The sequence below is a fragment of the Rattus norvegicus genome, chromosome 3 (genome assembly GCF_021556685.1).
Source record: "Rattus norvegicus strain SHRSP/BbbUtx chromosome 3, alternate assembly SHRSP_T2T, whole genome shotgun sequence".
NCBI classification, from domain to species: domain Eukaryota; kingdom Metazoa; phylum Chordata; class Mammalia; order Rodentia; family Muridae; genus Rattus; species Rattus norvegicus.
In genome coordinates this window covers 165,626,333-165,638,836 of record NC_141536.1, presented here as the reverse complement: position 1 = coordinate 165,638,836, position 12,504 = coordinate 165,626,333, and positions in this window count along the sequence as shown.

The following is a 12,504-nucleotide window of genomic DNA, read 5'->3' as shown; positions in this document are numbered from 1 at the left end:
CCAGGAAAACACAATCAAATAGTTGAAGGAATTAAAAATGGAAATAAAAGCAATCAAGAAAGAACACATGGAAACAACCCTGGATATAGAAAACCAAAGGAAGAATCAAGGAGTTGTAGATACAAGCATCACCAACAGAATACAAGAGATAGAAGAGAGAACCTCAGGAGCAGAAGATTCCATAGAAATCATCGACTCAACTGTCAAAAATAATGTGAAGCGGAAAAAGCTACTGGTCCAAAACATACAGGAAATGCAGGACTCAATGAGAAGATCAAACCTAAGGATAATAGGTATAGAAGAGAGTGAAGACTCCCACCTCAAAGGACCAGTAAGTATCTTCAACAAAATCATAGAAGAAAACTTCCCTAACCTAAAGAAAGAAATACCCATAAGCATACAAGAAGCCCACAGAACACCAAATAGATTGGACCAGAAAAGGAACTCCTCCCGTCACATAATAGTCAAAACACCAAATGCACAAAATAAAGAAAGAATATTAAAAGCAGTAAGGGAAAAAGATCAAGTAACATATAAAGGTAGACCTATCAGAATCACACCAGACTTTTCGCCAGAAACTATGAAAGCCAGATGATCCTGGACAGATGTCATGCAGACCCTAAGAGAACACAAATGCCAGCCCAGGTTACTGTATCCTGCAAAACTCTCAATTAACATACATAGAGAAACCAAGATATTCCATGGCAATACCAAATTTACACAATATCGTTCTACAAATCCAGTGCTACAAAGGATAATAAGTGGTAAAGCCCAATATAAGGAGGCAAGCTACACCCTAGAAAAAGCAAGAAACTAATCGTCTTGGAAACAAAACAAAGAGAAGAAAAGCACAAAAACATAACCTCACATCCAAATATGAATATAACAGGAAGCAATAATCACTATTCCTTAATATCTCTCAACATCAATGGTCTCAACTCCCCAATAAAAAGATAGATTAACAAACTGGATATGCAATGAGGACCCTGCATTCTGCTGCCTACAGGAAACACACCTCAGAGACAAAGACAAACACTACCTCAGAGTGAAAGGCTGGAAAACAACTTTCCAAGGAAATGGTCTGAAGAATCAAGCTGGAGAAGCCATTCTAATATTGAATAAAATCAATTTTCAACTAAAAGTCATCAAAAAAGATAAGGAAGGACACTTCATATTCATGAAAAGAAAAATCCACCAAGATGAACTCTCGATCCTAAATACCTATGCCCCAAATACAAGGGCACCTATATACGTAAAAGAAACCTTACTAAAGCTCAAAACACACATTGCATCTCACACCATAATAGTAGGAGATTTCAACACCCTGCTCTCATCAATGGACAGATCATGGAAACAGAAATTAAACAGAGAAGTACACAGACTAAGAGAAGTCATGAACCAAATGGACTTAACAGATATTTATAGAACATTCTATCCTAAAGCAAAAGGATATACATTCTTCTCAGCTCCTCATGGTACTTTCTCCAAAATTGAATATATAATTGGTCAAAAAACGGGCCTCAACAGGTACAGAATGATAGAAATAATCCCATGCGTGCAATCAGACCACCACGGCCTAAACCTGGTCTTCAATAACAATAAGGCAAGAACGCCCACATGTACATGGAAGTTGAACAATGCTCTACTCAACGATAACCTGGTCAAGGAAGAAATAAAGAAAGAAATTAAAGACTTTTTAGAATTTGATGAAAATGAAGGTACAACATATCCAAACTTATGGGAAACAATGAAAGCTGTGCTAAGAGGAAAACTCATAGCTCTGAGTGCCTGCAGAAAGAAACAGGAGAGAGCATATGTCAGCAGCTTGACAGCACACCTAAAAGCTCTAGAACAAAAAGAAGCAAATACACCCAGGAGGAGTAGAAGGCAGGAAATAATCAAACTCGGAGTTGAAATCAACCAAGTAGAAACAAAAAGGAGCATAGAAAGAATCAACAGAATCAAAAGCTGGTTCTTTGAGAAAATCAGCAAGATAGATAAACCCTTAGCCAGACTAATGAGAGGACACAGAGAGTGTGTATAAATTAACAAAATCAGAAATGAAAAGGGAGACATAACTACAGAATCAGAGGAAATTCAAAAATCATCAGATCTTACTACAAAAGCCTATATTCAACAAAACTTGAAAATCTGTAGGAAATGGACAATTTCCTAGACAGATACCAGGTACCGAAGTTAAATCAGGAACAGATACACCATTTAAACAACCCCATAATTCCTAACGAAATAGAAGCAGTCACTAAATGTCTCCCAACCAAAAAGAGACCAGGTCCAGACGGGTTTAGTGCAGAATTCTATCAGACCTTCATAGAAAACTTCATACCAATGCTATCCAAACTATTCCACAAATTGAAACAGATGGAGCACTACCAAATTCCTTCTATGAAGCCACAATTACTACTACACCTAAACCACACAAAGACCCAACAAAGAAAGGGAACTTAAGACCAATTTCCCTTATGAATATCGGTGCAAAAATACTCAATAAAATTCTGGTAAACTGAATCCAAGAGCACATCAAAACAATCATGCACCATGATCAAGTAGTCTTCATCCCAGGCATGCAGGGATGGCTTAATATACGGAAAACCATCAACATGATCCATTATATAAACAAACTGAAAGAACAAAACCTCATGATTATTTCATTAGATGCTGAGAAAGCAGTTGAAAAAATTCAACACCCCTTCATGATAAAAGTCCTGGAAAGAATAGGAATTCAAGGCCCATACCTAAACATAGTAAAAGCCATATACAGCAAACCAGTTGCTTGCATTAAACTAAATGGAGAGAAACTTGAAGCAATCCCACTAAAGTCAGGGACTAGACAAGGCTGCCCACTCTCTCCCTACTTATTCAATATAGTTCTTGAAGTTCTAGCCAGAGCAATCAGACAAGAAAAGGAGATCAAGGGGATACAGATTGGAAAAGAAGTCATCAAAATATCACTATTTGCAGATGATATGATAATATATTTAAGTGATCCCAAAAGTTCCACCAGAGAACTACTAAAGCTGATAAACAACTTCAGCAAAGTGGCTGGGTATAAAATTAACTCAAATAAATCAGTAGCCTTCTTCTATACAAAAGAAAATCAAGCCGAGAAAGAAATTAGAGAAATGACACCCTTTATAATAGTCCCAAATGATATAAAATACCTCGATGTGAATTTAACCAAGCAAGTGAAAGATCTGTATGATAAGAACTTCAAGCCTCTGAAAAAAGAAACTGAAGAAAAATTGAAGACGATCTCAGAAGATGGAAAGATTTCCCATGCTCAAGGATTGGCAGGATTAATATAGTAAAAATGGCCATTTTAGCAAAAGCGATCTACAGATTCAATGCAATCCCCATCAAAATACCAATCCAATTCTTCAAAGAGTTAGATACAACAATTTGCAAATTTATCTGGAATAACAAAATTCCCAGGATAGCTAAAACTATCCTCAACAATAAAAGGTGTTCCGGGGGAATCACTATCCCTGAACTCAAGCAGTATTACAGAGCAATAGTCATGAAAACTGCATGGTATTGGTACAAAGACAGACAGATAGAACAATGGAACAGAATTGAACACTCAGAAATGAACCCACACGTGTATGGGCACTTGATTTTTGACAAAGGAGACAAAACCATCCAATGGAAAAAAGATAGCATTTTCAGCAAATGGTGCTTGTTCAACTGGAGGTCAACATGTAGAAGAATACAGATCAATCTATGCTTATCACCCTGTACAACGCTTAAGTCCAAGTGGATCAAGGACCTCCACATCAAACCAGATACACTCAAACTAATAGAAGAAAAAGTGGGGCAGCATCTCGAACACATGGGCACTAGAAAAAATTTCCTGAACAAAACACCAAAGGCTTATGCTCTAAGATCAAGAATCGACAAATGGGATCTCATAAAACTGCAAAGCTTCTGTAAGGCAAAGGACACTGTTGTTAGGACAAAACGGCAACCAACAGATTGGGAAAAGATCTTTACCAATCCTACAGCAGATAGAAGGCTTATATCCAAAATATACATAAAACTCAAGAAGTTAGACCGCAGGGAGACAAATAACCCTATTAAAAATTGGAGTTCAGAGCTAAACAAAGATTTCACAGCTGAGGAATGCCGAATGGCTGAGAAACATCTAAAGAAATGTTCAACATCTTTAGTCATAAGGGAAATTCAAATCAAAACAACCCTGAGATTCCACCTCACACCAGTGAGAATGGATAAGATCAAAAATTCAGGTGACAGCAAATGCTGGGGAGGATGTGGAGAAAGAGGTACACTCCTCTATTGTTGGTGGGATTGCAGACTGGTACAACCATTCTTGAAATCAGTCTGGAGGTTCCTCAGAAAATTGGACATTGAACTGCCTGAGGACCCAGCTATACCTCTCTTGGGCATATACCCAAAAGATGCCCCAAAATATAAAAAAGACATGTGCTCCACTATGTTCATAGCAGCCTTATTTATAATAGTCAGACGCTGGAAAGAACGCAGATGCCCTTCAACAGAGGAATGGATACAGAAAATGTGGTACATCTACACAATGGAATATTACTCAGCTATCAAAAACAATGCCTTTATGAAATTCATAGGCAAATGGTTGGAATTGGAAAATATCATCCTGAGTGAGGTAACCCAATCACAGAAAAACACACATGGTATGCACTCATTGATAAGTGGCTATTAGCCCAAATGCGCGTATTTCCCTAGATGCATAGAAAACATGAAACTCAAGACGGATGATGAAAATGTGAATTCTTCACTCCTTCTTTAAAAGGGGAACAAGAATACCCTTGGCAGGGAATAGAGAGGCAAAGATTAAAACAGAGACAGAAGGATCGCCCATTTAGAGCCTGCCCCACATGTGGCCCATACATATACAGCCACCCAATTAGGCAAGATGGGTGAAGCAAAGAAGTGCAGGCCAACAGGAGCTGGATGTGGATCTCTCCTGAGAGACACAGCCAGAATACAGCAAATACAGAGGCGAATGCCAGCAGCAAACCACTGAACTGAGATCAGTACCCCCGTTGAAGGAATCAGAGAAAGAACTGGAAGAGATTGAAGGGGCTCGAGACCCCATATGAACAACAAAGCAAAGCAACCAGAGCTTCCAGGGACTAAGCAACTACGTAAAGACTATACAATGGACTGACCCTGGACTCTGACCTCATAGGTAGCAATGAATATCATAGGAAAATCACCAGTGGAAGGGGAAGCCCTTGGTCCTGCTAAGACTGAACCCCCAGTGAACGTGATTGTTGGTGGGAGGGCGGCAATGGGGGGAGGATGGGGAGGGGAACACCCATAAAGAAGGGGAGGGGTAGGTGTTAGGGGGATGTTGGCCCGGAAACCGGGAAAGGGAATAACACTCTAAATGTAAATAAGAAATATTCAAGTTAATAAAAAAAATTTAAAAAAAAGAGATCGAGCACTACCTTTATACTGTTTGGGATAAGGTTATTCTCCCTATCCCCTGCACTTGTCCTACATTTCAAAATTAAAGGAAACAACGTATTTATTTATCTATGCTTACTTAAATTCTCCCTGCAATGGAGCTTAATATCTCTCTATATAACTTTCTCTTTATATAATTTGAATAAACAGACTTTCCCATGGATATAACTTTGAATAAATCCAGTTTTTCTTACTGCATAAATCTACTTCCAGGTTCTTAATTTGTCATACCAGGCCAAGCAATACGAGAATTCCTGTATAGTCTATGATCTAAGTACCCAAGTGCCTACCCTGGTGTTGGGGACCGGGACCAGACTGCCAGACTGGGCAAAGCTAGAGACCTGCTCTCAGCAGATTCATGAGAAGGTCTTGAGAATATCTTGTGGTTTAATGATTCACCTTATGTCCTTGGGCACTTCCCAGTACTCCCCCGCCCTAAGCTGCAGCTCCTGCTTCAATTCCTGCTTTAGACCTTTAAATGCTATACACTCCTCTCAATAAACAGTCCTTGACAAGGACACTGCTTGGTCTTGCTCCTCTTTCTTGCCAGTTCTCCCGCAGGTATGGGTCCCCCTTGACCCCCATGAATAACTGACTCCCCGCTGGTGAGAGCAAGTGGCCCCAATGTGAGGCTTGAAGTACAGACACTCACCAGACAGAAAAAGAAATTGAGGACCCTGGTATTTGTCCAGAAACCGATGCAGATACAGTGAAAGTAGCTGTGCCAATCTGGTGTTCATCGCCATGCGCTCTCACTGCTAATGAGAGAAAAATGTAGCAGGTAAGAGTTTTCTGTCTAATTGAGAATGGGAAAAAAATGTCTAAGGACGTGGTCTTTATCAAAGACCTTAAGGTTTCTCTCAGGGAAAGGGGAGTAAGAGTTAAGAAAGAGGATCTTGTTAAATTTTTTTGTCTTTGTGTCAGAAACTTGTCCTTGGTTTATTATTGAAGGATCAAAAATTAGCTCCTATAGTTGGGACAAGGTTGGAAAGTGTTTAAATGACTTATTGTAAGAAAACGGATCCGAGGCGATTCTGATTCAGGAGATAGCGTCTGTGTCTTTGTGTCTTTGTGTTTTGTGCTGGCTGAACTCTGCGTCTGTATTTACTACTTTGGGTCTGTATTTGTTCATGAGTTCTGGAGTTCTGGTTTTGCAGTTGCTCCCATCTTGGGCTGAGAGGGAGGCTCGTGTCTCAGGAGAGAAGTGAGTGTGAGCGGTAGACGTGCCAGGGGCTCACCGATTGCGCTGCCCTGGGAAATGTCCCAGGAGGTGTAGGAACCCAGGAACACTGAGAGATTCCCGTCTGGGTGCCGGTGAGGATTCGGTAATTCTCCTGGATTGGAGAAAAGACCCGCCCCCCTGGCCGTCTGTATTTTCAGAGTGGTCTTTGTGTGTCTTAGGTCTTTGTTTTGTGTTACTTTTGCCTTTGACAATGGGAAGATTCTGGTTGGAAGGAGGAGTAATGTGGAATCCACTCCCCTTCATCTGTCTTTGGTGAGCGCATAGAAGCTCCCATCTGAATCAGTTCAGTTTTGTGCCAATCTTGTGGCAGTTGCTTGTTTTTTGTTTTTGTGTGCACTTCATTTATTTATTTATTTATTTATTTATTTATTTATTTATTCATTTATTTTTTGGTCTGTTACTCCTTTGATTGTCTTTCTATGTGACTGAATGCTATTTGCCCTTTTCAGACCTCTATTTTCTGGACTCTCTTCTTGTTTTCTCACCATCCCACTTGAGATGCTTGTTAGTAGCTGTCACAGGAAATCTATATTGCTCACTTGAGGAGTGTGCTTTAGAAATAAGTATTTCATGTTTGCCCTGGGTTCCATCGGGATAGGTATGGGGATAGGCTTGATTTCTATTGCAAATGATGTAACATTGCATATGTTAGTACTCCTAACACTTCTTGGGACTGTGCCTCAGGGATCACAACCTGTATAAGTTTAGAAGTTCTAAAAGGCAATCATGACCTTTGTGTGTAGGTTCAGATAGTGTCCAGATTGGAATCCTGATGCTAAAGACTTAGTAAGACACAAAAGAGAGTTGAGAATTACTTAGGGCTATCTTAAGGCTGAGTCTAGGTCCTACAAGGGCAGCTACAAGGACATCTGCTGTTGCCCTCAACACAAGGATTATGGAGAATTCAGAACTGCCATTGACTTAGATATAAAAAGAGTAAAAAAGACTTTTTAGCTGACCTCCAGGAATCCCTAACCTCCCTCTCAGAGGTAGTCCTTCAGAATAAGAGAAGATTAAACCTGATATTCCTTAAAGAAGGAGGTCTGTGTGCTACACTAAAAGAAGAATGTTGCTTCTATGTAGACCATTCAGGAGTAATTAAAGACTCCATGGGTAAAGTTAAAAAAAGGTTAGACAAAAGACAGAGAGATAGAGACCATCAGGGATGGTTCGAGAGCTGGTTTAGTAGATCTCCTTGGATGACTACTCTCATATCTTCCCTTATGGGACCCTTCTTAATTTTGCTTCTGTTTCTGATTATAAGTCCATGTGTGTTAAATAAACTAGTTAACTTCATTAGAGAAACAGTAAGTGCTGTTCAGATTTTGATGTTACATCAGCAATATTATGTTTTAATTTAGTTCTATTATTAGAACTAGCCACTAGAAGAAGTGGGGAATGAAAGGTAGAAGTTTTAAGGTTGACTCCCCCCTAGACAAAGGTTCAGAGTAGAAGAAAAAAAATTGATTAGGCCCTGGAATTGTATGTTCCAGGAAGCTTCTGCTAGGACTGTAGAATGGGTAACTACATCGTCCGGTTTGACAACTCTCTCCCAGGAATTAGCTGACCATAAAGTTAGATTAAAACCTTAGAGAACAATCTTGAGAAGGAGGAGGCTTCTCCCAGGAACTAGCTGGCCATAAAGTTAAACAATCTTGACAAACAGGAAGTTCCTCCTTGTGATTTTTCACTGGTATTCTTGACATTGTCCAATGATGTCCTTCCTACCCCCTTTTCCCCAACAGTAGTTTTTTGGCAGCAGTGTCCTCTTTACTGGATATATTTACCCACCTCCTCAACTAGGGTCCTTCTCACCTATCCTTTGCTGGTGGCACAAATCATACGTCTTGGAAGAAAACAGTCCCATAAGCTCTTTGGAATGGACCCTGATGCTTTAATCTTACCCTGTAGCCCCTCCCAGTTCTCTTGCCTCAGTCAACATGTAGACAAATGGACAATTAGCTGCATTGACTTTCAGGGTAAGATAGATAATCATTACCCCTCAGATAAGTTGATACAATTTTTTCACAAAATTACAGTCCCAGTGGTCTTTCCAATAGTAACTCATCATCATCCTATGTCGGGAGTCCACCTTGTTTTTACAGATGGCTCCTCTAATGGACAAGCTGCATTTTCCATTGATGGTCAAATACAACAATTCTTTACCCTTTTCGATTCCACTCAGCTGGTAGAGCTTCAAGCCATCCTCACAGTATTTCATGCTGCCCAATGCACCCTTTAGCCTATATACAGATACCTCATATCTTGCCTTTCCTATCCCGGTTAGAAACAGTGCCCTATATTCAGCCTACCACCAATGCTGCCTGTAGGGAGCCATATTGGATTTGGGCCTGGCTGCTTTGTGACTGCATAGCTCAAGGTAGCTACGTGATTCTGGGCTGTATGGCCACAGATGCTGACCCCTAGGTGGCTGCTGTAAGATTATGAGATTGTTGGACAAAAGCCTCTCCCAGGAAGACCACAGGAGCAATCACAGGATGTTTCAGCCTGAGCAAAACACCAGATGTCCCTGAGCAGATTCCTCAGAAGGGTTTGACCTTTTCAAAGAACATGTCCCAGGAAGACTGTTGCCTCTTTGTTTAAACTGCCTCTTTGCAGTTTAGTGATTCACCCTATGTCCTTGGGAACTTCCCAATACTCCTCCACCCTAAGCTTCAGTTCCCGCTTCTATTCCTGCCTCAGAGCTTTAAATACTGTACATTTCTCTCAATAAACAAGACCTTGACATCGGAACTTTTGCTTGGTCTCCTTCTCTTCACCCACACTGACCCAAAGATAGGAAGCCTCTTCAGGACTCTGAATAACTGGACCCGCTGGAGGGGTCAGCTGCCCCCCTGCATGCCACCTTACAAAAGTATATTCAGAGGCATTCTTGCCCCTTCTTTTGGGACACATCCGAGCACATACTGGATTGCCAGGCCCCTAGCCGATGGTAATGATGCCATTGATCGCATCACCTGGCTTGTGGTCTTGGCCCAGGGGGCCTTCTGTACGCCCCTTACACTTGCCCAAAAAGCACATGACTTACAGCACCTTAATGCACAAACCCTTAGCATTAAATATAAGATCACCCATGAACAGGTTCGCCAAATAGTCCGTAATTGCAAAGGCTGCGTGACCCTACTGCCTGACCCCCACCTAGTGGTCAACCCCCTTGGGCTGGTTCCTGGAGAGCTTTGCAAATGGATGTCACCCATCTTCCCTCCTTTGGTAAATCAAAATATATTCATGTCACCATTGATACCCTTAGCGGCTTTATCTCTGCATCCCTGTAGACAGGGGAGGCCACCAAACATGTTATAAGTCATGTTCTGGCTTGCCTCACAGTTTTACCTCAACCTAAGATTGTTAATACAGATAATGAACCCGGATACACTAGCTCTAATTTTAAAGACTTTTGTTCCCAACTCGGAAATAAACATGTCACAGGCATTCCTTATAATCCTCAGGGACAGGGTATAGTTGAAAGAGCTTACCAAACCCTTAAAAATATGATCCATAAATTACAGTCAAATGGAGGAATATTGTTCCCCCTCCCCAGTAATCACAAAAATTTAATAAATCATGCTCTCTTTGTCCTTAACTACCCTGTCATGGCCAAGGATGGAAAAACTGCAGCAGACCGCCCGTGGCACCCCCATACTTCTTATGATTATGCACAAGTTTTATGGAAGGACCTGTTAACATCCCAATGGTATGGCCCTGATCTGGTCCTCATTTGGGGACATGGATCAGCCTGCATTTATGATTCAAAGACTGGGGGTGACCGTTGGCTACCTGAGCACCTTGTTAAGACCTTTAACCCACCCAGGGACAACCCTGAGGAAAAGTCTAACTATGCTTAATTACAGACCATGCTGACCATGTTCCCCCTCATCTGGATCCTTGGAAGCATCATCAAGTCTGTCCATGCTACATCGCCTCACCAGATCTTCAACTATACCTGGGTGATTCTTAATGGCGCCGGAGATGTGGTGTCTGCCAACTCCACTGCTGCAGGAGTTCCCTGGTCCAATCTTGAGAAACAGGGAAAAAGTTCCTGCAGTTCTGGGAAAGAGGCACCTCCACACGTATGAAGAGAGAACCCATCACTGCTGTGATCCTAGGCCTGTCAGCTGTGGGGACAGGAACTGGGGTTGCCTCCCTGATCACCTCCTAATAAAGCTATTATCAGCTCAGTGCCACCATAGACAGGGATATCAGTGAGCTTCAGCAAGGAATAACCTATCTTAAAGGCTCAGTCGCTTCCTTGGCTGAGGTTGTTCTACAATATAGAAGGGGATTAGATCTTCTCTTTCCCCAACAGGGAGGACTCTGTGTGTCCCTCAAGGAGGAGTGTTGCTTTTATGCTGAGTAGAAAACAGAGTACAAAGAGTTAGAGAAAGTCTTCAAAAGAGACAAAGAGAAAGAAAAGAGTGAGGCCTGGTATAAAAATTGGTTTTCTGCCTCTCCCCTGCTCACCACTCTTCTACCCAGTATCCTGGGTCCCTTTATAGAACTCCTGCTATTCTTCTCCTTTGGTCCATGGGTGCTTAGAAAGTTAACTGATTTTATCAAGGCCCAGGTGGATTCAGCTACCAAGCAGGTCTCCGTCCATTACCACCAACTCCATTGTGAGGAGGCTGAGACAACCGGGAAGTGTGATACTCCCCTTGAGTCACCCATGTCTGGCCTCGACTTCTCCACCCTAAATACAGCCTGTAACTCAGGCTGGAAAATCAGTCGCTGGTGGAAGTTTCAATGACGGGAATATTATGGTGCCTCATACCAGGCGCACACCTCACTGCTGTGAAGTAACCCTACAACGGGATTATCACGGATCCAAGATCTGGGTTGCCCACTCTCACAAAACACACACATATAGCCCACTACAGTGTGTTAAAGCATAAGATTGTTCCTTGCCATTGGGATGCAGTCCTAACTGCAAGAGTGGCTCGCCATGGCCGAGCTGGGCACTCTGTAAGGCATGTCTGACCTATCTCAGACCACTACTTCCACCCTGTCGGAAATAATGAAACCTAAGTGAGAGTGCCAGACATGGGGGCAACCTATGTAGCCTAAGACACGGGGCTTCACTGATTCCTTATAGGTGCTTGTCGTGGATGCACACCATATAGCCCAGACCTTCCTCCCACTGATAGTTAAAGATAGGGGGAGATGTTGGGGACCTGGACTGGACTGCCGGACTGGGCAAAGCTAGAGCCCTGCCCTGAGCAGATTCCTGAGAAGGGCTTGACCTTTTCAAAGAAAGAACATGTCCCCGGAAGACTGTTGCCTCATTGTCTAAGGAGAATATCTTGCGGTTTAATGATTCACCTTGTGTCCTTGGGCACTTCCCAGTACTCCCCCTGCCCTAAGCTGCAGTTCCTGCTTCAATTCCTGCTTCAGAGCTTTAAATGCTGTACACTCCTCTCAATAAACAGGCCTTGACAAGGACACTGCTTGGTCTCGCTCCTCTTTCTCGCCCGTTCTCCCGCAGGTATGGGTCCTCCTCGAACCCCACGAATAACTGAGTCCCGCTGGCGGGGGCACGCTGGCATAGACATTTTCAAATTTTCTTTACACAGTTTTTCCATTCATTCTCCCTTGTATGGGTACTTTTCCATATATACTTAAAAACACTTTCAGAATTAACTGTACCTATTTTATCCTTAACAAAAATTAAACAGTTCTCATTTATCTCTCTTTTTCTTTATCTTATGCAGGCAGTTGCTACCACCTACCTCTCTATTTGCCTTCTGAATAGCCTGGCTCTTTAT